Genomic DNA, 24,634 nt, shown 5'->3' on the forward strand with positions numbered 1-24,634 from the left:
CCTGTTTTGGGGTGTTCTCAGATCTATGTTTAGTGGGAGGAGAACTAAGATCTGATTTAAATGAGCTTGACATGATATATACTTTTTTGCCCAGTAGTCTACTTAATGGCAAGGCTGACTGACCATCTCCAGGGAGAGTGAGTGAGTGAGTATGGTTTTACACCGCTTTTAGCAATATTCCAGCAATATCGCGGCGGGGACACCAGAAATGGGCTTCACACATTGTACCCATGTCGGGAATCGAACCCGGGTCTTCGGCGTGACGAGCGAACGCTTTAACCACTAGGCTACCCGACCGCCCCTATCTCCAGGTAGAAGCCACACATGGTGATATGTTCAGATTAATCTTGAAGACACCAAACTATTAAAATATTTTATTTATTTTTCCTCATCTACTCACAACGATTTTTTTAAAAACAATAACATTTCTGTTACCCTTTGAAAATGTAACTAGCTGTGAACTATTATCATGGCAATTATATCTGTAGCCGTATTCTTAGATTCAAATCAAGAATAAAGAATGGCACAGTGTCATAAAATATGAAGATACAATTCCAATGAATTATTAAATTTTATCTTAAAAGCCGTAAATCACTGACATAGTCATACCAGAAGCAAATGTCAGCTGTCTGGTGGAACACATGACCTATTACGGCGCTCAACCAGGGACTTTTTTCTGCATCATGAGTGAGTGAGTGAGTTGGGTTTAACGCCGCTTTTAACAGTATTCCAGTTATATCGCGGCGTGTCAGCCTAATGTGGGAGGAAAGCCCGAAGTGATGCAGGTCTCAGACGTTTACTCTTCGGTGAAACCCACTAACATGGTGGGTTGGTGCTGACAAACCTAGAAACATAATTGGGGCGAACCAGGATTCGAACCCACAATCATAGGTTTCTGGCGTGCCCAAGGGACGCAACTCTGCACAGCGAATCGTGGCACCTTAGGAGACTGGGCCACCCGTGCCCCCCTTTCTGCATCATTACTGTGGAATATATGTATTTTATGATTGGTTTGGTTGGTTTGTTGGTCTTTTTATGAAAGCGAAACAATTCTAGAACATGAATAAAAAGTCAAGCTAGTGCTATTCCATGAAAGCTGTTTGGGATAGGGATGCTGGATGAATGCTGTACTGAAATCTCTGCATTTTGCTGCGTAGAGTTACATCCCTTAGTTGTGTTAGGATTTAATGATCATGTGTTGAATCCCAGATTTCCCCACATAAGGGTCCTTCGTCTGTCAGCAGTATTCCATGCTTGTTAGTTTCACAAAAATAGTTAATATTCATCAATTGGGGCTTTCCTCAGACATCAAGCTGATGCATGGAAATACTGTCTATTTTCTGCTCTTAATCTTCCACAACTTAGTTAAAACTTAAAATAAGTCTGCAAGTCCAAGTCGTATGAAAGCTATATGTTGTATTTCAGATTAGCCAACCAATCCCATTTCTCCCCTTTTTTCAAATTCATGTGACATTATCATTGTTTGATCCTCATCCCACTTGGTACCCACATATGGCTTAAATACTTTAATATTTTCTGTGTTGATGGATCGAGGTTTAAATATAAATATTGACATGCATAATGTGTACATGACCGAAACTATGTGTACACACCACTTCTTACTTTTATACCTACAAATACATTCAAGTCATCTCTCATAAATAAATAACTCAACAAAAATTTCTCCTTCTCTTATCTACAAAAATGTAGATGGAAGGATACCAGTCACATCTTTCGGCTCACAGGCCCCGCCCATCCTATTATCAGCCAATCAGGAAACAGTAGGCAACTGGCGGCCACAGCCAAATTTCTTTAGGTTAACAAAAACCTAACATATATGCTTGGCTCCTTGCTTCCTCCCGCATCAAACTGACACGCTGTGATGAGTCTGAATATAGCAGCATTACACCACTCACTCATTCACTCACTATCACAGACCCACCTGACCACTCGCCTGCCTACCTGCCTGCACTCACTCACTCTCTAACTAACTAACCCACTCACTCACTCACTCACCCACTACTAAACTCACTACCACTCATCTTCACTCACTCACTCACTTACCCATTCACTAACTCACTCACTCTATCACTCACCAAAACCCCACCAAAAACAACTCACTCACTCACTCACCCACCCACCCAAACTCACTCACTCAGACCACCCACTCACTCACTCACTCATTCACTCACTCACTGAGTCACCCACTCACTCACTCTCACCCAAACACCACCAACCCACCCACTCACTCACTCACTCACTCACCCACCCACCCACCCACCCACCCAAACTCACTCATTCCCTCACTCACTCGACCACCCACTCACTCACTCACTCACTCACTCACTCACTCACTCACTCACTCACCCACCCACCCACCCACCCACCCACCCACCCACTCACTCACTCACTCAAACACCCACCCGCCCTCTCGCTCACTCGTTCGCCCCGCCAACCCACCCACTAACTCACCCACCCACTCACTCACTCACTGAGTCACCCACTCACTCACTCAAGGATGTGATTATCTTGGCTACGAGTCCTTTTATTCCACTATCAGCCAGATATAAACTGAAAAACTTATTAACTGTCATGATCACTGTGCTGTCAAGCCAAAGCAATGGACACTCCGCTCTGCAACACAATCCCCAATACAATCTGCAGAGATTTAGTAATAACAGCATCTTAAAACTTCTTTCTCCAACATGACTGCTTCAGTCTCGAAGCTGTTTATCAACTATATCAATGTATATACCTCCCTCGTTCACTCACTCCCTCAAAGTCAAGACTTTGTTTTTAGCTTGACTAAGAGCTTCTTACATCAAGTCACATCCTCTTCTTCTGTTAATGTCTAAAATACAAGTAATGTTTGAATTGTCGGAGGCATCTCCAGCATCATCCAGCACTCTGAGGACTCAACGTCAGGCTTGCAGCAAGGATAAATGACACACACACATTGTGATGTACAGCGTTCTGACACAAAGCAGCTTAACAGTGACGCTTTTCCTACACAATCAAGACCAGTTGGACACAGTCAACACATGGGATTCAGACCCTATCTGTGTCTTACCCTAGCTGATGATGAGTTAGACTAACATTTAGTCTCTGAAAGTTGTTAAATTATCTTAATAAAAATATAATAAAAAGGAGCCCAGAGACTCTCTTCATTTTCGGAATTCAGCAGATTTGTACAGACCCTGATACTGCAGTAATCTAGACTTGCCAAACTTTATAGACTTGCAAGGGCTGTCTATATTTGTTTCAGGGTCTGTATGACAGACTAATGATGAGTCTATGGTGGGGACTTGTTAACCAACCCGCGAAGATCTGGGGTAGAATAGGTCTTCAGCAACCCATGCTTGCTGTAAAAGGTGACAATGCTTGTCGTAAGAGGCAACTAACGGGATTGGGTGGTCAGGCTCGCTGACTTGGTTGAAGCATGTCATCATATCCCAATTGCGTGGATCGATCCTCATGATGTCAATCATTGGATTGTCTGGTCCTGACTCAATTATTTACAGACCGCCGTCATATAGCTGGAATATTGCTGAATGCGGCATTAAACAACAAACAACAAACAAACAAACTTGTTAACCATGGCAGTTTTCACATAAACACATTTTACCGTTGTCATGGTGATAGTGCCACACGGTTGGTCAGATAATGTACAAGAGTGGTAAAAGTGGTCACCTTGAATCCCTTCATTGTTTTAAATTTGAAACCTAATTGGACAGATTGCTCACTAAAAATATTCAGCAAATATTACAGATTTACAACAACGGATGAAAAATAGGATCAAGATTACAGTCATATTACCTTTAAAGATTCACAGGTTTCCAATACTATTCAATCCACATTAACAGGCCTCCGGAAAAAATTGTTACCATTTTCCAACAGCTATGAAATGATATTCCATCACGACTGACAGCTTTCCAACAGCATATTTCATAAATATTAATGTTTCAAATGCTATTCCATCAAGACTGACAGATTGCAAACAAAATTTCATCCTAAATATGTTTCCAACACTGGATTCCATAACACTGACGAATGACTTTATACATATCAGAGGGTTAACATCCGGATTCCAGCAGGTTTTCAAAAGTATATCAGTTTGCATTGGTATTCTGAAACGACTGACAGGTTTCAGTAAACAAGCAAATGAGGTATCCAAATTCATGTCAAAACACTTGGTCCTGTTGTAAAATTGTGGCACAAAAAGAAAAAAAAAGTCATGTAAAAAAAGTCAGTTGCATACCAACCCTGGTCTTGAAATTCACACACCTAAAACCACCCAATGTTGACATAATAATGAGATGCTTTGAGTAGTGAAGAGCCTTGTATACTCTACATGACATATTTATACACCTGCAGCTTCATCTAACAATCAGCTCGTCATGGTGACAAGATGTCATATGTACAAAATGTATCAATACTCTGTTTTGAGACCACTATAGTTTTCAGACGATGAAAAGATGCTTTTTTCCATTATACACCTGGATGCTATGCTCTGTTAGCTTCGTCGTATTGATTCAGCAGACGAGGAGTATAGCTGATAAATGAAACAGTGGCTATGCTAGCTGCATGTTTGTTTAATTTGAAACAATATTTTTCTTTCCCTAACAAGACAAAGAGTTAGTTCATACGGTACAGAACCATTTTAGTTCACACATTTCAAATGTTTTCCATCAAAATCATCTTCAGGCTAACAGGTACCAGATGAGCTGGATCCCAAAATAAATATACACTTTTCATTCTGGACCATTTCCTGGTGTGTTAGAGCGTACAGGTTTCTGCCTGGCTCTCACTTGTTATTGTGAACACGCCTGATTCATCTGAAGTTTGGAGTGTGACTTACATTATTAGATCCACCCATTCACACTCTATGTATACTTGTCCACAGTAGCACATTCACAGCTTCATCCATACAATGCTGGGGATGCGTTAAGAAGCACAACAAAGTCAGATAACTCACCTGCCTAATCAAGTATCCCCATCGGATCAGTGTAAATCCTCAGCACAAACAGGTGCTTATAACCTCCTTCCAGAATATCGTAAATTCTATCAGCAACTGCGTGAATGAAAGTGTATACTCCTCACATCAACATGTACAGGTTGGTGTTAAAATACCTCTAATCCTGCTCCTCACAGGGTTGTCCAAGCTTGAGGACCAGCACAAGTTTCCAATCCGATTAGTCTACAGCTCTGTCAGTCATCTGGTGGAATTATTCTCCAGCAATAATATAAACATCACTGGTTTGCTAAGATGTGGGCAGGGCAGGGAACGCCAACTGCTCGCTGCGGTGGCGATCAGCTGACTGATGCTGAGGGAGCGTGTGGATGGTGATGCTTGGTTCGTTCAGGCTAGTTCAGTAGGCTGGAAGGGCCTGCTGGTTAAGCAGGAGCGATGGAGATGGTCATTTGAAGGTCTTTCTTCTAGGAGACCTTGAAGTGGAAATGGTCATGGCCACTTTATAGTGTTATAATAGACTGGGCATTGAGTGTTGGAATAGAGGCAGTTTAATAGGGCACATCTGTAATGGACTTTTTCTGAATGGTGATTATTTTCTGGATGATAACAAAGTGAACAGAAAGGCTACAAAAGAGGCTAGCGAGTCCCTGTGTTGTATTGTTGGAGATTGTGTTTGTGTCTGAGATTGTGTTTGAGATTGTGTTTGTGTCCGAGATTGTGTTTGGAGGAGATGGTATTGAATGGTGTATGAGTTTGATGAGAGGATATCACGCTTGTTATTTCACTGAGGCAGTGTTTGAGCGACATGGTGAACAAAGGACAAACTGACTTGTGTTTGTATATAAACAGCGAACATGTTGGGAGTTTGGATTAAGGGTGTCAGAAAGGGGTGATATTTAATAGAAAAGGCTAGCTGTAAATGTGTGATTGACTTTAAGTTGATGAAAATAATGAGTATTTTTAACCCTTAATCTCTCAGCCAGTTCTTTTGAAAACCTTATTTAAAACTCCCTTATGTAAAAATCACTTTGACAATAAAAAAAACTAGGGATTTTTATATGACTAAAACCTTTTAATCATCCTTTTTTTACTTATGGTTAAAAATACAATACTTATGGTACAAAAATAACTAAGTTAAAATAAAAGGAGAAAAGTCAAATGTTACGAATATATACTGAACAATAAAAGTTCCTGTGACATTGACTAAGATTTAATTCAAAGTTATGTTTTTTACCAAATCTGAAACAATTTCGGTTTGCAACAGATAAAAGACTCCTGTCAGTGTTCATATGGTTTAATTTGCCATAATTACTTCAGAAAACGTGTGATTTCATAAAAAAATAATGAACATGTCAAAATGTCAATTTACAAATCAATAGCGTGTGTATCCACCTCTGGTTGCGATGCAAGCAACACATCTTCGTCTCATGGAATGGACCAGGCATCGCACAAAGTCCTGTGGGATATCTGTCCATATCTACTGGAGCATGTTTCGAAGTTCCTGGAGTGTCTGTGGAACATGTGGTTGACGTCGAAGGCGCCGATCCATCTCATCCCACATGTACTCGATTGGTGAGAGATCAAGGGAGCAAGCCGGCCAGGGGATGACATTCACGTTGTATTGTTGAAGAGACCCCTGAACAAGTCGAGCAATTTGATGCCAGGGGTTGTCATGTTGAAAGGTAATGCCTGGGCCATGGCGACGCAAAAATGGTAGAACAACAAGGCCGATGATCTCATCGCGGTAGCATGTGATGTCACATGTGCGTGTGATGTCATATGTGCATATGATGCCTTATGTGCGTGTGATGTCATGTGTGCATGTGATGTCATATGTGCATTTGATGTCATGTGTGCATGTGATGTCATGTGTGCATTTGAAGTCATATGTGCATATGATGCCTTATGTGTGTGTGATGTCATGTGTGCATGTGATGTCATATGTGCGTGTGATGTCATATGTGCATGTGATGTCATGTGCATGTCGTGTCATGTGCGTGTGATGTCATATGTGCGTGTGATGTCATATGTGCATGTGATGTCATGTGCATGTCATGTCATGTGCGTTCGATGTCATATGTGCATTTGATGTCACATGTGCATGTGATGTCATATGTGCGTGTGATGTCATATGTGCATATGATGTCATATGTGCATGTGATGTCATGTGTGTGTTGTATCATGTGTGTGTGATGTCATATGTGTGTGTGACGTCATATGTGTGTGTGATGTCATTAGCGTGTGATGTCATGTGTGCGTGTGATATCTTATTTGCGTGTTATGTCATATATGCGTGTGATGTCATGTGCGTGTGATGCCAAATGTGCATTTGATGTCATGTGTGCATTTGCGTGCGGGCAAATGTTTTAACACTATCTATATGATAAGGCATCTTTGTGTCATCCCTTAAAATCATGGTTAGGAAGAGTGATGTCTGAAGGATCCTTTTGAGTAAAAACATCAAAAAAAATTATTTAGTGCTCAAAAAGTTAAGGAGTAATTTCATTAGCAACTCCCGAAATCAATCCCGTCACATTTATCGTGTCGGCCATTTTGACATCTTGTACTTGATTACGACACCCTGTCATTGTGACTAAATTACCGATGTAGTTCTGAACAGACCTTTCTCAACTAATGGTGATATTCTTTGAATACATTTGTTACATAAGAAGAGCAAGTTTCTGAGGAGCAAGTTGTGCATCCATGCCACCTCTCTTTTTGAGGAAGTTGAGTTTAACATCACCATAAACAATATTTCAGTTATATCATAATGCCATGCAGACTGAAGACAGTTACCACGTTGCTGGTGATCGACAGACCAATGGTCCTAATCAGGAAGATTGTGAAATCTGAGAATTTGAGATTTCAGTGAGTGAGTAAGTGAGAAGTGATGAAAGCCACAAGCACATGTATGACGTTAACTTCCCTAGAAATATCATCAGGGTGATTCAACCAACAATCACAGGATTCTGGCACACGTAAGGGACACAACTCTGCACAGCAAATTGTGTCACCTCACTACTGTGCCATCTGTGAGACTTTAACACACAAACAACAGATCCTACCACAGGTGAAAGACATACAAGACTCTAAATTGGGCCATTGGGCCAACACACTTTTTTAGTGTAGGTCAAAATAAATATTTTCATGAAAATAAAAAATTACAAAAATAGAATACACCCATTTCTTTTCGAAACAGAAGTGCCTTGATGTGTAAGAACTAAAGTCAAACATCTATAGCTTATCTCTTAACCCTAAAAGGATGAAATATTTAAAACTGTTTCCAGTCACATTATACCTACTGATTATCAATTGACAAGGAGGCAGAGACAGATGATTTAATGCCTTCCGACCTTAGAACCTAGCCTGATGACCTTCAAGATTCCATGTTAAACTAATCTGTTCAATCACATATTGATGATTCATCTTGATAAATAATGCAACACATATTGATAACAAAAGGCTTTCCTTCCAAATCTCATCTCAGCAAATGTCAGAAACTATCACCCTGACAACTACTATATGTCGAGACAACTTTAACATATTTGAAATATTTTGTCCAAAATTAGAGAGATCTAGACATGCTATATCTGTCACAGTTGTATTCCTTTCATCTTCCAAAGATGACATATGATGTCCGTCATTTAAATTAATAATCATCTGTCGAACTTTCGAAGTTCCCAAAATGTCTTGAAGAACGATGACCTATGGAAGTAAATGAAAATAGATGGAAATGGTAATGTTGTGTTAATTATCATCAGCTGTTGATAAAGAGGATCGGTATTTCTCTGAAAACATTTTGAAAGGTCAACACCAGAGAATAACCAGCCCTGATAATCCCAGTAGGCATAAAAGATGATTCCACTAGGCATAAAAGATGATTCCAGTAGGCATAAAAGATAATTCCAGTAGGCATAAAGATAATTCCACTAGGCATAAAAGATGATTCCAGTAGGCATCAAAGATAATCCCAGTAGGCATAAAAGATGATTTCACTAGGCATCAAAGATAATTCCAGTAGGCATAAAAGATGATTCCACTAGGCATCAAAGATAATTCCAGTAGGCATCAAAGATGATCCCAGTAGGAATAAAAGATGATTCCAGTATGCATAAAAGATGATTCCACTGGACATAAAAGATGATTCCAGTAAGCATCAAAGATGATTCCAGTAGGCATCAAAGATGATTCCACTAGGCATCAAAGATGATTCCAGTAGGCATCAAAGATGATTCCAGTAGGCATAAAAGATAATTCCAATAGGCATAAAAGATGATTCCACTAGGCATCAAAGATGATTCCAGTACGCATAAAAGATGATTCCACTAGGCATCAAAGATAATTCCAGTAGGCATCAAAGATGATTCCAGTAGGCATAAAAGACGATTCCAGTATGCATATAAGATGATTCCAGTAGGCATAAAAGATGATTTCAGTAGGCATCAAAGATAATTCCAATAGGCATAAAAGATGATTCCACTAGGCATCAAAGATAATCCCAGTAGGCATAAAAGATAATCCCACTAGGCATAAAAGATAATCCCAGTAGGCATAAAAGATAATCCCACTAGGCATAAAAGATGATTCCAGTAGGCATCAAAGATGATTCCACTAGGCATCAAAGATAATTCCAGTAGGCATAAAAGATAATTCCAGTAGGCATAACAGATGATTCCAGTAGGCATCAAAGATGATTCCACTAGGCATCAAAGATGATTCCACTAGGCATGAAAGATGATTCCAGTAGGCATAAAAGATAATTCAAATAGGCATAAAAGATGATTCCAGTAGGCATCAAAGATGATTCCACTAGGCATCAAAGATGATTCCACTAGGCATCAAAGATGATTCCAGTAGGCATAAAAGATAATTCCAGTAGGCATAACAGATGATTCCAGTAGGCATCAAAGATTATTCCAGTAGGCATCAAAGATGATTCCACTAGGCATCAAAGATGATTCCAGTAGGCATAAAAGATAATTCCAGTAGGCATAAAAGATGATTCCACTAGGCATCAAAGATGATTCCACTAGGCATCAAAGATGATTCCAGTAGGCATCAAAGATGATTCCAGTAGGCATCAAAGATGATTCCAGTAGGCATCAAAGATGATTCCACTAGGCATCAAAGATAATTCCAGTAGGCATCAAAGATGATTCCACTAGGCATAAAAGATAAACCCAGTAGGCATAAAAGATGATTCCAGTAGGCATAAAAGATAAACCCAGTAGGCATAAAAGATGACTCCACAAGGCATAAAAGATGGGGTAGGGGTGTGGAATATGGGGGAGAGGCACCAAAACTAAATCTGGTAGTATGTGGGTAAGGGTACAACAAAACAATACATAAGGTGTGAAATAAATAAAAAGTACAGTGCTTTTGCATTGCATTTTGTCTTCTCTGGGAGGGTCATGGAAAAACTGTGCAAGGACGTGGGAGGGTCATCCAAAATTATGACAAGCATTAGAGGGGAGGGTCATTATTTTCAGTACATTAGCACATCAAGACCCTCTGACCCACCCCAACCCTACAATAAATAACTGGTCCCCAAGTGAAGAAAACATGTTACCAAATGTTTCTCAACCTCTTCTGTATGTTGAATAGAATCTGTATGTTCTTAATAATCGGTAAGTTATGTATGTTCTATAGAATCTGTATGTTCTGTATGTTCTGCCGTTTTATGTTCTGTATGTTCTATAGAATCTGTATGTTCTGTATGTTCTCCCGTTATAGGTTCTGTATGTTCTATAGAATCTGTATGTTCTGTATGTTCTCCCGTTATAGGTTCTGTATGTTCTATAGAATCTGTATGTTCTGTATGTTCTACATAATCTGCATGTTCTGTATGTTCTACCGTTATATGTTCTGTATGTTCTATAGAATCTGTATGTTCTGTATGTTCTACATAATCTGCATGTTCTGTATGTTCTAAAGAATCTGCATGTTCTGTATGTTCTATAGAATCTGCATGTTCTGTATGTTATATAGAATCTGTATGTTCTGTATGTTCTATAGAATCTGTATGTTCTACCGGTATATGTTCTACATAATCTGCATGTTCTGTATGTTCTATAGAATCTGTATGTTCTGTATGTTCTACCGGTATATGTTCTGTATGTTCTACATAATCTGCATGTTCTGTATGTTCTATAGAATCTGTATGTTCTGTATGTTCTACCGGTATATGTTCTGTATGTTCTACATAATCTGCATATTCTGTATGTTCTATAGAATCTGCATGTTATGTATGGTCTATAGAATCTGCATGTTCTGTATGTTCTATAGAATCTGTATGTTCTATAAAATCTGTATGTCCTGCCGGTACATGTTCTGTATGTTCTATAGAATCTCTATTTTCTGTATGTTCTATATAATTTGTATGTTCTGTATGGTCTATGTGTTGTGTATGTTCTATAGAATCAGGATGTTCTGTATGTTCTATATATTCTGTGTTCTCTATAATCTGTATGTTCTCTATAATCTGTATGTTCTCTATAATCTGTATGTTCTGTATATTCTATATAACCTGTATGTTCTGTATGTTCTCTAAATCTGTATGGTCGATATGTCGAAGCTGATCTACTTAGTTATGTGTTTGAGACTGAGTGGGTGCGTGGGCTGATTGGTCTTTTTGTTAGTCAGTCAGTGTTGCATGAAAATTCCAGAACCCTTTGTATAACAGATCAGGTTTTTACAGTACACATGCTTTTGAACTATTCAAATTACACACTTATAGAACATGCATCAACCGGGACAGACAGTGGATGCGCAACTCTACTGCACCTGAATTCTCAGTGAAACACAATTGAGAGGAAACATAATTCTTGATTGAAACTAAAAGGTTACTGTAATAAACTGAGAGAAACAATTGTCAGTAGTCGGGTAAACAAATGAATTAAAAAAGTGGCTCAGATTACTTTCTTTGTTCAATAAAACATTATCTGAAACTGTTGGCATGTCAGTTGTGTTTCATATGAAAGCCGGTTTCATCAAGGTCTTAAGCTGCTATGCTGTATTTCCACTGGCTATGGTGTGGAGAACAAAGTCATCAGGATTTTAAAAAACAAATTATGTTTTTTCTCATATGAGTTCCCTCATGTCATTTGTTTTTGTCCGTCTGTCCATCCATTCATTAACTGTCCAGCCTAGACTTAGCCCCCAGTGACTATTTCCTGTTCCGGCAAATGAAATCTGCCCAACGGATGACGAGGACATAAAGGCTGCCACAGAGGCATGGTTAGAGGGCCAATCTGCGGATTTCTATAAAAGTGGTATTAAAAGCTTGAAGGACAAATGGAATAAGTGTATTGAGGTGAATGGAGATTATATTGAAAAATAAAAGTGCAAAAGCTATTCTGCGACTTGGTCTTATATTGAAGTTGCAAAACTTATTGAACGCCCCTCGTATTTAGCACTGAACTTCAAAAGCTTTTTCAAAACTACTGACCGTATCATATCTCGCTCCCAAATATGTTCTACATGACTCTGGTCACAACAATGTGTAATATATACAACCCAACAAAAACTTGAATCATGTCAATGGAAACGGAATACGGATTTAGGACCTTGCACTTTACCACTCAAGTTTGATAGGTCTTAATAAAGGTGAGCTTCTGAACCGCTGGTACTTTGGTTTAGGTGAGTGAGTCCCTATAAACCTGAAATAATCCTGAATGCGACTTTAAACCCCATTTCAACTTGCTTGATCCACAGAATTTGTTGAAATTTTGCACACTTATAGATTAATTGTCAACTCCTAGATCAAAGCTGATGTCATTAAATTCAAAAGATTCCCTTCAATGACACCCCTTTGGGAGAAAGAAATGTCAATCTCATCATGAGATGTAATGATATTGTCTCATTTTGATTATCTCGTGACATATGAACTGCTATATCGGATACACATGTAGTTTGTTTGTTATCTGAGATGTGTAGCCCATTGCTTTAGGCACAGTTAGGTCTTCAGTTTATATTTGGCTGATAGTGGAAAAACTCAGCAATGTCGGAAAAAATAGCTGGAATGACTTGTAGCCAAGATAATCACGTGGGTGAGTGAGTGAGTGAGTTGGCAGGTTGGGTGTGAGTGAGTGAGTGAGTGTTTATGTCGCTTTTAGCAATATTCCAGCAGAGTCTTCGTCATGATGAGCAAACACTTAACCACGAGACTACCAGACTGCCCTCTTTCATAAAAAGCAATAGATGTTGTCACCTTTTACGGCAACCTTTTACGTTTCAAGTTGGTCATAATTTCCGATATCCAAAGTGTGCAGATTGTTCACAGTCATTTGGAGACATAAATGCAAAGTTTCATTAATATGAACAAATACCACTCGCATTTTTCACCTTTAATTTACGCTCCCGTTAATTACAAGATTTACAGCCTCAATATATTCATCAGACTATATCATAATAGGGAATCATAAGGCTGTACTGAAAGAAAAGTCCATGGATGGGCTAATATCCTCCTAATAGGCAAGTCTAGATATGTGGACAGTACATCTAAAGACTCCAGTCTCTATATAGTGACAACTTGTTATTATTTACATAATCTAGAACTTATGATTTAAACTAATAATTGTGTGAAGCCCATTTCTGGTGTCCCCCGCCGTAATATTGCTGGAATATTGCTAAAAGCGGCGTAAAACCATACTCACTCACTCATTAAACTAATAATTATTGCCGTAAAGACTTGTGCAAGTCTAAGGTCTCCATTGCATCAAGTAACACCTTGAATGACTTCTTGGACAGCAGGGAATTCAAAATATTATTATACGCAAGGTCGGGTGAATCTGAATTTGATAACAATATGAGGCGTGTAGACAAAATATGTCTGTATCAGATCATAAAACATAAACAGAGTTAACAACTTTCGATGTGAAACTGATCTTTCACCTGCAATTCCCACACACAGATGTAAACAAACAGGCAACAAGGTTTAGCCAAATGCCAGTGTCAAGACAAAATTAATAGCTGTTGAGATGCACATAGAATTTTCCTGATCTGGCTCCTTCAAGGCTTTTCATATTGAGCTATACCCAGAAAAAGACACTCTCCTTTTACCTCTGGAAATTCCAGCGACATAAACAAAGTTAGATTTCATGTGATCTGAAAACAATCTGGCCTAAAATAGAACTAGTTGCCGAGAGCAAATGGCATGTAAGACGGGATATTTTCCTGGCCCAAAATCGAATAAAATGAACAAATGAATGTTCAGGAATTTGGAAATTGGTGCAATAAATGTTTAATTCCATGTACAGCATGATATTTGTCTTAGAAGAGCATGATAAGTGTTGTTGTCATGATGGCTGGCTGGAGGTGATGGAGATGGGGAGATGTGGGTTAATGGATGGGGGATGACAGAGGATTGGTTGAAGCGTAGAAATACAAAGACAACAAGCATATTATGTATCGTGGTGTGAGACGAGGTGAGCAAGGCTGCAGATAGGGCTGTGGCTGATGTGAAGGTCTGGTGGGCAAGTTGGTTCATGTTTGTTTGTTTATTGTTTAATGCTGCACGCAGCAATATTCCAGCCATATTATTGCGGTCTGTAAATAATCAAGTCTGGACCAGACATTCCAGTGATTAATATCATGAGCATCGATTTATGCAATTGGGATATGATGATATGCAATAATCAAGTCAGCGAGTCTGACCACCCGACCTTGTTAGTCACCTAATACGACAAGCATAGTCGCCTTTTATGGCAAAATGGTAAAACGGGGTTTAATGCTGCATTAAGATTTTTGCACTAATATAGTAAGTCAGCAATGTGCATGTATGTGTGTGTCGGTGGGGGCAGTGGGAAGGGTATTGGGGTATTAGTCAAGACTAACGCCGGTTTTACAGTATGCTAGCCCTCTGAAATACTAAACTGCAGTTGAACATGGATACCCCACTCAGACACTGTATACGGACTCCGAGCCGACCAGTCCTTGTTTTATCCCCTTTATGTTGAGCACCAGGCAGGGTGACGACCATCTTCTCAAGGGAAGGGTGTTAAGTCCAGTTTCCACACTTGCCAAACTATGCTGGAATTTCCAGGCTTGATCGTAGCGCCACCAGAGGCAATTACGAGTTATGTCAGTTCTATGTCCCTCCTACTGACCAATCAGATTCCATCTCTCATATCACTTGCATTTGCTTCAAACAAAATGGCTGTGCTGTTACAAGACAATCTTATCAATAATAAAGACCTTTATTGTAATAAAACAGGTTTGACGGTACACATGATCTGCAAATCCTGCAGTTGAACGAATTCGGCATAGCAGTTGCCATGTTGTTTATAAACTGGATGTCGATATAGTTACAGGATTTTGAATGGACTATGCATAGATTCGTTAATCCAGCCAAAACATAACTCCATAATTCCAGCCTAGTTTGGCAAGGGTGGAAACTGGACTTTTAGTCAGTAAACTCCCTTGCCTCAGGAAGATGGGTGACGATATGCACCATGTATTTTGGTATGACGCCGCTGGGATCAAAACCACCAACCCTCATCTTTCTGGGCAGATGGTCTATCCACTAGAACACGGACTCAACAAATTATTACGTCAGCTTACATAGCTTGTAGCAACTCAACCATCCAAGAAAACCCACAACTACATACGCAAGCCATACTCGAAAACCACACCATTATAGAGGAAGCTGAAATTGAAAGCCTGGCATACTATTACTTTCTCCGATATAAATCCCCATACATATCTCTGAAGTACCTCCTGTTTAATCCCAAGAAACACCTTGTGGGCATCAAACCTGTTCCAAGTCAATCACGGGGTTGTATATATCTACTGCCTGGCTATTTACAATGTGGCTAGCTGTATTTATACAGTGTAACCAATGCTTAGAGAGGACATATACGCTCGTCAATAGCTGTCATTCAAGTGTCAATACAGGCTTAGGCCATGCGGCCGTCACAAGTAGGTGCGTTATTAGCTTATTGCTTTACATATACATCTGTCGGCTAGGTCACTTGTGGCAGCTACAGTAACATCCTGGAATGCATGACTGCAACATCGTCTACAACAACAAAAGTTGTGGCTTTTGATAACCAATACCGTATTCGACCTAATAAGCGCCCCGCTCTAATAAGCCCCCACGGCGGTATATGCTAACATATTGGCTAGTGAACAATCCTAATTAGCACCCCTTCCAATTTATCAATGTACACAAGACTTATTTATTCCTGTATAATACGTACTCTTGTGTTGTATGCACCCTTAATTATGGGCAATTAAATTCTGGAAAAATGTATCTGTCGTATATAAAGTCCAGACTGTCAGCATATACCACGAAATTTATCTTTCAACTCTGTTTTTTCCACCAAAGTAATATTCTAATAAGAACCCCCATATTTCTAATTTTGAGAGTGCCCTGGGCGCTTATTATGTCGAATACGATAATACCAATTTATACAACTATCAGTTATATTCAACCATATGCCGTATATGACATTATGAAAACCAGAATATAGACTCTTTAGAAAGGGGTCGGCATATGTAAAGGTTACACTTTCATGAAACTATATTTCTATTTTTCATTGAGTGCACTTGAAAGTATAATTGCTATTATTTGCTGTGTATTGATTGATTGTATCACTTCAGGTGAATTAACAAGAGATAACAACCTTTGTCAATGAAAACGTGAAAATTGCGAGAACATGTAGTGGTACGACTTATGTACAGGACATACCATTCTGATGCAGATTTCAAGGATCAAGATAATACCTTGGCTTAATATGTTTAACTACAGTCATATATGGTACAACCATATAGAATAATATTTAGTTATATACAACCATATTCAACTATGTACAACCATATTCATATAAATACAAGCATATTCAGCCATATATAATCATATGCAGCTATATACAAGCATATTCAACTATATACAACAATATTCAACTATATATACAACAATATTCAACTATATACAACCATATTGAACTATATACAACCATATTCAACCACATATTATAATGAACTCTATGCAACCATATACAACCTTACACAACCTCATACAACATTAAACAACCTTATACAACTATATACAACAACTCACACACCACAACTGGATACAACAGTGAATGACTATATGAAACAACAGGCAACTATACAAAACCATATACAGCTATATACAACATAGACAACAACAACAACAACAACAGACAACCATATATACAACAGACAAGAATATATATTCAACAGACAACTAAACACAACCATACAATACTATATACAACTAGATACAACTAGATACAACTATATTCAACAGACAACTATACACAACCATACAATACTATATACAACTAGATACAACTAGATACAACTATATTCAACAGACAACTATACACTACTATACACAACCATACAATACTATATACAACTAGATACAACTATATTCAACAGACAAGTATACACTACTATACACAACCATACAATACTATATAGAACTAGATACAACCATATTCAACAGACAACTTTATACAACCATACAATACTAGATACAACTAGATACAACTATATTCAACAGACAACTATACACAACTATACACAACCATACAATACTATATACAACTATAAACAACCATATTCAACAGACAACTTTACACAACCATACAATACTAGATACAACTAGATACAACTATATTCAACAGACAACTATACACAACTATACACAACCATACAATACTATATACAACTAGATACAACTAGGTCTTTGAAAGGCATTTAGAAGTGATACACATAAGGAAGAAAAAATATGGATATCAACTTCTTTATTATGAGGGAACACCACGTTTCGGAGTACATGTATATACTTACTCCTTCATTCACCTGATGAAGGAGTAAGCATATACTCTGAAACTATATACAACTAGATACAACTATATACAACTGATGCAACCAACAGGCATGTGAAAGAACACACACCATGGCAGTTCAGAATTAACATATTTTCTGTAACCCAAGGAAAAAGATATTCTTTTTACCCAAAGAAAGTTCTGTAGCTATAATTTTTCAAAGGCAGTCTCTTTTGCATAAACTACCACAAACATAATATATTTTCAGAAACAGAGAGAACTTTGGAATGATAAGTAATAGGCTTGTTCAGAGGTCATACTTACACTGGAATTACCCAGAGCTTCTTGTTTCTCCATCTTATTGTCTAAGACTCTGTGTCCACACCCAGTGACACACACAGGGGCAAATAAGGGCTGATTTCAACACCTCTCAGTGGCCTTTCATTAACAGTGACCTGGATTCATTATGGAGCTGTTTCCTAACAAATGTCCCACTAAGTCTGTCACAGGCATTTAGAAGTTGGGAGAACATGAATACATGACCCTTTTTTATAGATAGCAACCTCTTTTATTCTTTGTACAATGTTTCAGAGCTACGTCTTGCTCCTTCATCAGGTGAATGCTTAGTAAGTGCATAGAGTACTATATGCCCTACTAAGGATGTCATGTTTCTGTAGTCTGTCTTACAGACCCTGATACATTTATATCAACTACAGCCCATGCAAGTCTATAATGTTTGGCAAGTCTAGATTACTGCAGTATCAGGGTCTGTACAAATGAAGAGAATCACTGGGCTCCCTTTTTATTAGATTTTTATTTTCTGTATGATATGTTCATTTCAGAGACTATATGTTAGTCTAATGTTTCTGGTACATTGTTGCAAGCTACATATTTGTTATATTATTTCTTTAAATCTACTATGATCATTTACTTATTAAAGACTATTGAAAACATCTTTATCAGGTGGAGAGTTTTGCAGACTGGTCTGTAACGTTGATGGTCCTATACATGCACTAATTGCTCTGTATGACTCGGACGTGCACTCATCAATTCTAGTGTTTACTTGGGGGCACTGGTGGCCCAGTCGTCTAAGTCGCAGCGATTCACAGTGCAGAGTTGCGTCCCTTGGGCACGCCAGAAACCTATGATTGTGGGTTCGAATCTCGGTTCACCCTGTTTATGTTTCTAGGTTTGTCAGCACCATACCCGTGCCGAAGTGGTAAATGTTTGAGACCTGCATCACTTCGAGCTTTCCTCCCACATTAAGCTGACACGCCATGATATAACTAGAGTACTGTTAAAAGCGGCATTAAACCAACTCACTCACTCACCCACTAGTGTTTACTTCATATTTTTATCTTCTTTCTATCTCAGACACCTTTCCCATCTTGTCATTAATTCTATTTCTATTTCACAAACTGTCTATTTCTTGTTTTTATTTCTGTTTTGTACAGATTTAAACTGTGAATAAAATAGCTTTATAGCAATGTTCTTTGTAATATAACCTCAGCTGTTAAATAAAGGCTCTTGGATCTTGTATCTTTCTCCACCCATTTAATTTGAGCATGACTATAATGTTCCTATTCTGAAAGTGTTATATGATATACAAAAGAAAATTCAACAATGACGACCATCTGTCAACCTATTCAAAACTCTAAGCTGCATATTTATTGATCCTTCATGGAGGAATAAAATTATTTTTAGAATTAAAAATGTTTATTCATTTTTGACCGGATTGATTTTTTCTGTTCCAGATTAATATTTGTTCAAATAGATATCAGATTTATTTTTTAACAACAAAAGCTAATGTGTACACGCTCTTCTCACAAAGTCAATTCAAATAAATCCATCGCCATGGCGATCATCAGGACCTAGAGTTACAAAGCGTACACAGACAAAAAATCATTTTAATCAAATCCAATATCTGCAACCAAATAAAATAAGGGATTGCTCAACAGTTTTATTATGACAGAAAAAAACAACTCACAAAACACTGATGGCATGATCGACAGTACATCACTCACGGCTATAAAATCTCACCTCAAACACTCCTGAATACTCCTGCACAGGGTAACTGTTATTCATAAGCTTTGGCGACAGTCAGGTTAATTCTTATCCAAGTATTTGGCCCGCGTCTTTTTCGTCGGCTACTCTCTCTCCGACCACCTGTCTCTACGTGACCTCATGCAGCGTGACCTCCCAAAACCTTCAACTAACCACCACTTTTTAGCCAGGCATTTCAGGTCTGTTTAGCACACCAACTCTGTCCTGTATTTTGTATTGCCTTAAGCTGCACAAAGAACTCTGATATAATAGGACAGGCCGAACGCATTCAGGGGTTCAGAGATTCTAGACGATGTTAGTCCAGGTATAACATCTTGGCTGATGTTACTAATGATGGCAGCATATGTGAAGTATATTGTACATTAGTGTGGTGTTTATAGATTAACACTTAATATTCTAACAGCTTGTGAATGATTTTCATTCATTAGGTGACATATCTGACTTGACCTCATATTTAATAACTAAGTGTACCACAGTTTAAAACTAATAATGAAACATTAATAAGGTATGGCTGCATGTTAAAACATACACAGATTTTAGGACCACAATACAATAACAAAGTTTTCTATTTGTTAAAAATAACAACAACCACCACCATCACCACCATCCTATTATTATTATTATTATTATTATTATTATTAATGTGTGTACTTTGTGCAAGTCAACATCCCCTAGGTGCATGCTGAAAGTGATAACATTATTACTCCAGTCAGTGGATCAGTGTGCACTCGATATTCATTCTCAGCTCCCTGGGGAGTATACTACCCAAGATTCATGTGAAGTGCTAGAAGGTTCATAGTCACACAACCGTCTCATCCTACCGGGTACCCATTCACTGCTTGGTGAACAATGGCACATTACGAACAAAGTCACATGCTTAAGGTGATGCTATATGAGTTCCATGTACGGACATGATTTCTCAAAAATGATGCAAGGATGATCCAAGGATAATAATCAGTCTTTGGATGAAGGGATGATCAATGGATGTATAACATCCACTCACTCACTCATACACTGATTATTTCCAACTGCTCATCATTTCAAACCATTCATCAACCCCTTCATCCATCCATTCTTCCGTACATCTGTTCTGATAATGAAGTCTACCCTGTGTTTCTTGTGAGAATGGGTGAGTGAGTGAGTTTGGCATATGCCCTTGTGAACACACATGTCAGTAATATCCATTCATGTCACTTTCATTTGGGAGGAAGATGGGGCGGGGTTGTAGATGTTTAGTGAAACCAAGTGAAACCTTGTGAAACCTAAAGAAATCTAGTGAAACCCACAAGCAATGGATGGTTCTTCCAGATCAAGAAACAGAATGAATCAGATTCAAACCTCAGCAGTCAATCCTGAAAACACAAAGGGGACTCACTCACTCACTCGCTCACTCACTCACCTAACCCACTCACTCACTCACACTCACTCACTCACTCACTCACCTAACCCACTCACTCACTCACTCACTCATTCACTCACTCACTCACCTAACCCACTCACTCACTCACTCAAGGATGTGATTATCTTGGCTACAAGTCTTTCCAGTTACTTTCCATGTCTCAGACATTGCTGAGTATGTAAACATACTCCTTTATTCCACTATCAGCCAAATATAAACTGAAAAACCTATACAATGAGCACTTTGAAGTGATGATCACTATGCTTTCACGCCAAAGGAATGGGCAAACGTCTCAGATAACAAACAAATTATATCTGATCCCTTCTTGGCAGCAAATACAGCAGATCACATATCACAAGATAATCAGAATGAGACAATATCGTTACACTGTTGACATTTTCCAGTAAATCTCATGACTTCTGAAGATGTAAGATTAATTCAAATTCAAATAATTTTCAAGACACAAATAGTTTAATCTTACGATAAAAAAAAAAAAATTCCAAAAGGAAGTCGTTAGAGGTAATTTTTGTATCTAAATGACATCAGCTTTGATCTAGGAGCTTGAAAATTAATCCATTAAGTTTGTAAAATTTGGCAAATTCTGTGTATCAAGCAAGCTGAAATGGGGTTTAATGTCGCATTCAAGATTATTTCGGGTTTATAGGGATGTTCATGAACATGTGGTTTGCTGTTTGCCCAAGTGCAGAAGGATGCCAGTTTTACAGTACAAGCAGTTTAACATGGATACCATTCTCCGACACAGTAACTACCTCAAAGCTGAGCAGTCCTTGTCTTGTTGCCAGGCAGGGTAACAACAAGTACCATCTTTTGGTATGGTATAGCCAGGGGTAAGTGGAGTGGTATTAGTCCAATGTTCCGAGTACATTCTGAGGAGCACATCCACTTCATAAGCAAACAGACCCGTGAAGATTCAGGGTAGAATAGGTCCTCAGCAACCCATCCTTGCCGTAAAAAGCGACTATGCTTGTCGTAAGAGGGGACTAATGGGATAGGGTGGTCAGGCTCGCTGACTTGGTTGATGCTTGTCATCGTATCCCAACTGCGTGGATTGATGCTCAGGATGTCAATCAGTGGATTGTCTGGTCCAGACTCAATTATTTACAGACCGCCATCATATAGCTGGAATATTGCTGAGTGCGGCGTTAAACAACAAACAAACAAACAAACATAAGCAAACATTATTGAGAAACCTCTATGCCAACAAGACACATTGGGGCATATAATAATTTGGTTTGTTGATATAGTAGGGAATAATATGGATGTCAATGTAACTGGAAACAAATACAACTGCACTCAATCATGACAAGTACCTCTTTGAGCTTGCAAAGTCTTATTCATGTAACTTCATTTTTTTGGGCGAAACTGCTAATTTCAAGCAGTATTCACTAAGAGCAAGGGGCTTAACTCTGTAAAATGTGAACTTAAGACACCACTTTTGGAACTCATTTGAGATCATGACCACTTACATGAGTGTGTAAAATTTCATTTCTCTAACTTGAACATGTTAAATTGTTTTGGAGAAAATTTGTCTCCCATCGATAATTGGATGGACGGAAACACAGATGGACAACCTCGTTCCAATATCCCCACCCCACTTCATGGTAGGAGATGAGGAGAACATAATGAGTTCGCACAATTTGTTGTTAGGCAAACGTTATGACGTCACATTTAGAAATAGAGAAGCGTATAAATCAGGACCTGTCTCTCAAATACACACTCAGTCGATTTCTGTCATCTTTAATGACCAAACGGTTTGCCACACATACTTTGAAAATTGTTGGACTGCAGTTCTACACTTTGTAACCTACCATTGTATATAACACGATTTCAACATGCCTGCTAGTCTGTCTTACAGACCCTGATACAAATATATATCAAATACAGCCCATGCAAGTCTACAATGTTTGGCAAGTCTAGATTCTGAAAATGAATGCTCCTTTTTATTATATTTTTTATTAAGATAACTGAACAACTGGTTTTTTTCTGTACGATATGTTCATTTCATGCCTGCAATCAATGATTCAGAAGTACATTCCGATAAATATTAGTTTGTGCGACGATGCGGACATCAAATCAGAGTTTGTTATTGAGGTGAGTTGAAAGTGAGATCGCTTTGTGCCACCTGCCCCTGATATCACTGTCAAGTGTATAACAATTATCGCAAATATACAACGTCAAGAATAATCAGTCTCGATTATTTCAGAAATAGATTCCATTGAGTATAAAAGGCAAAATAGTAGTGACAATTATATGAATGGATCACTGAAAATAGTGTTGACACCAGGTGTTCGTGAAAAGTGTCAACATGCCCTGCTCTACCTACTCTACTTTTAGTTAGTAAAACATCAGAACACCATACAATGTAAAAATGTGGTCAAGAGTTTCTTGACTACCTATTACAGGCTTTTTAACATAATTGTTTTTCCTCATGATCCGTCTGCTCCTTTAGCCAACATTTTTTGATGTCATGTTTCACAGATTTGTTCCAGTTTTTCCACACGATAAATAATTTTTTTTAAAAATATATAGCTATGTCAATGATTTATTTATTCATATGAAAGTCATTCTGACGTGGAGTTAAAACTGCAGCTGGCTTCTTGAATCATTGATAGTGATGTCGACATGGAATTTATATAGAACATTGCATATTGTAGGAGAGGGTCTATTACTTGCAGGAGACATAATAAAAATAACTATTTTTATGTTTAATTTATTTCTTTCTCAGCTGTTTTCAGTAGGGGTACGTGGCGGGCCCATGAAACGAAAACTAAAATATGTGCAGCCTAACATTACCCCGAAGCTTATATTGGAAACATTCTAAATACTGTCAAGAAATGATGATTTCAACTGAAATTTTGTTTGTTCACAGATTTCGATTTTTAAAAAAAATAATCTTTTTTTAAATTGGAAGTGGAAGTTAGCCATGGTCACTATGACCTGGCGTCCATCTCTTCCTCCTTCGAGCGAGAGACCGCCTCCATTGTCTCGTGGTAGAGCATCAGCGCGGAGAGTGAAAGGTCTGGGGTTTGATCTCCGGCCGCGTCATACAAGAGGTTTAAAGATGGTACTTGTTGTTACCCTGTCTGGCGCTCGGCATTAAAGGGTTAAAACAAGGACTGGTTGGCTCGGAGTCAGTATACTGTGTCTGAGTGGGGTATTCATGTCAAACTGCGGCATGGTATCTCAGTGAGCTAGCACTATAAATTTGCATCAGTCCGGACTAGTACAAGCAGCCACACACACACACACACACACACACACACACACACACATGTGCATGCACGGCGCTATATAAGTGCAATAATCTTGGATGCCACGTTAAAGCCCATTTCACCTCTCCTCACCTCACCCCACCCCACCCCACCTCACCTCACCTCA

At 38.5% G+C, this 24,634-nt stretch overlaps 1 protein-coding gene across 3 annotated transcripts in view; it reads right to left on the reverse strand.

The window, feature by feature from the left end:
* LOC139445991 (cadherin-like and PC-esterase domain-containing protein 1) overlaps positions 1-24,634 on the reverse strand; it is a 103,758-nt gene that overhangs the window by 59,760 nt on the left and 19,364 nt on the right. Inside the window, exon 1 of one of the 3 annotated variants that reach the window (XM_071227256.1) lies at positions 5,131-5,286. The exons of 1 other annotated variant lie outside the window; for it this stretch is intronic. The gene's annotated coding sequence lies outside the window, so the exon portion shown is untranslated. Of the gene's footprint in view, positions 1-4,975; positions 5,287-24,634 lie in introns of those variants that run through there. One more of the 3 variants, XM_071227253.1, reaches the window with a different exon arrangement.

This window comes from Haliotis cracherodii, unplaced genomic scaffold (genome assembly GCF_022045235.1).
Source record: "Haliotis cracherodii isolate W230 unplaced genomic scaffold, xgHalCrac1.p SCAF_6, whole genome shotgun sequence".
NCBI classification, from domain to species: Eukaryota; Metazoa; Mollusca; class Gastropoda; order Lepetellida; family Haliotidae; genus Haliotis; species Haliotis cracherodii.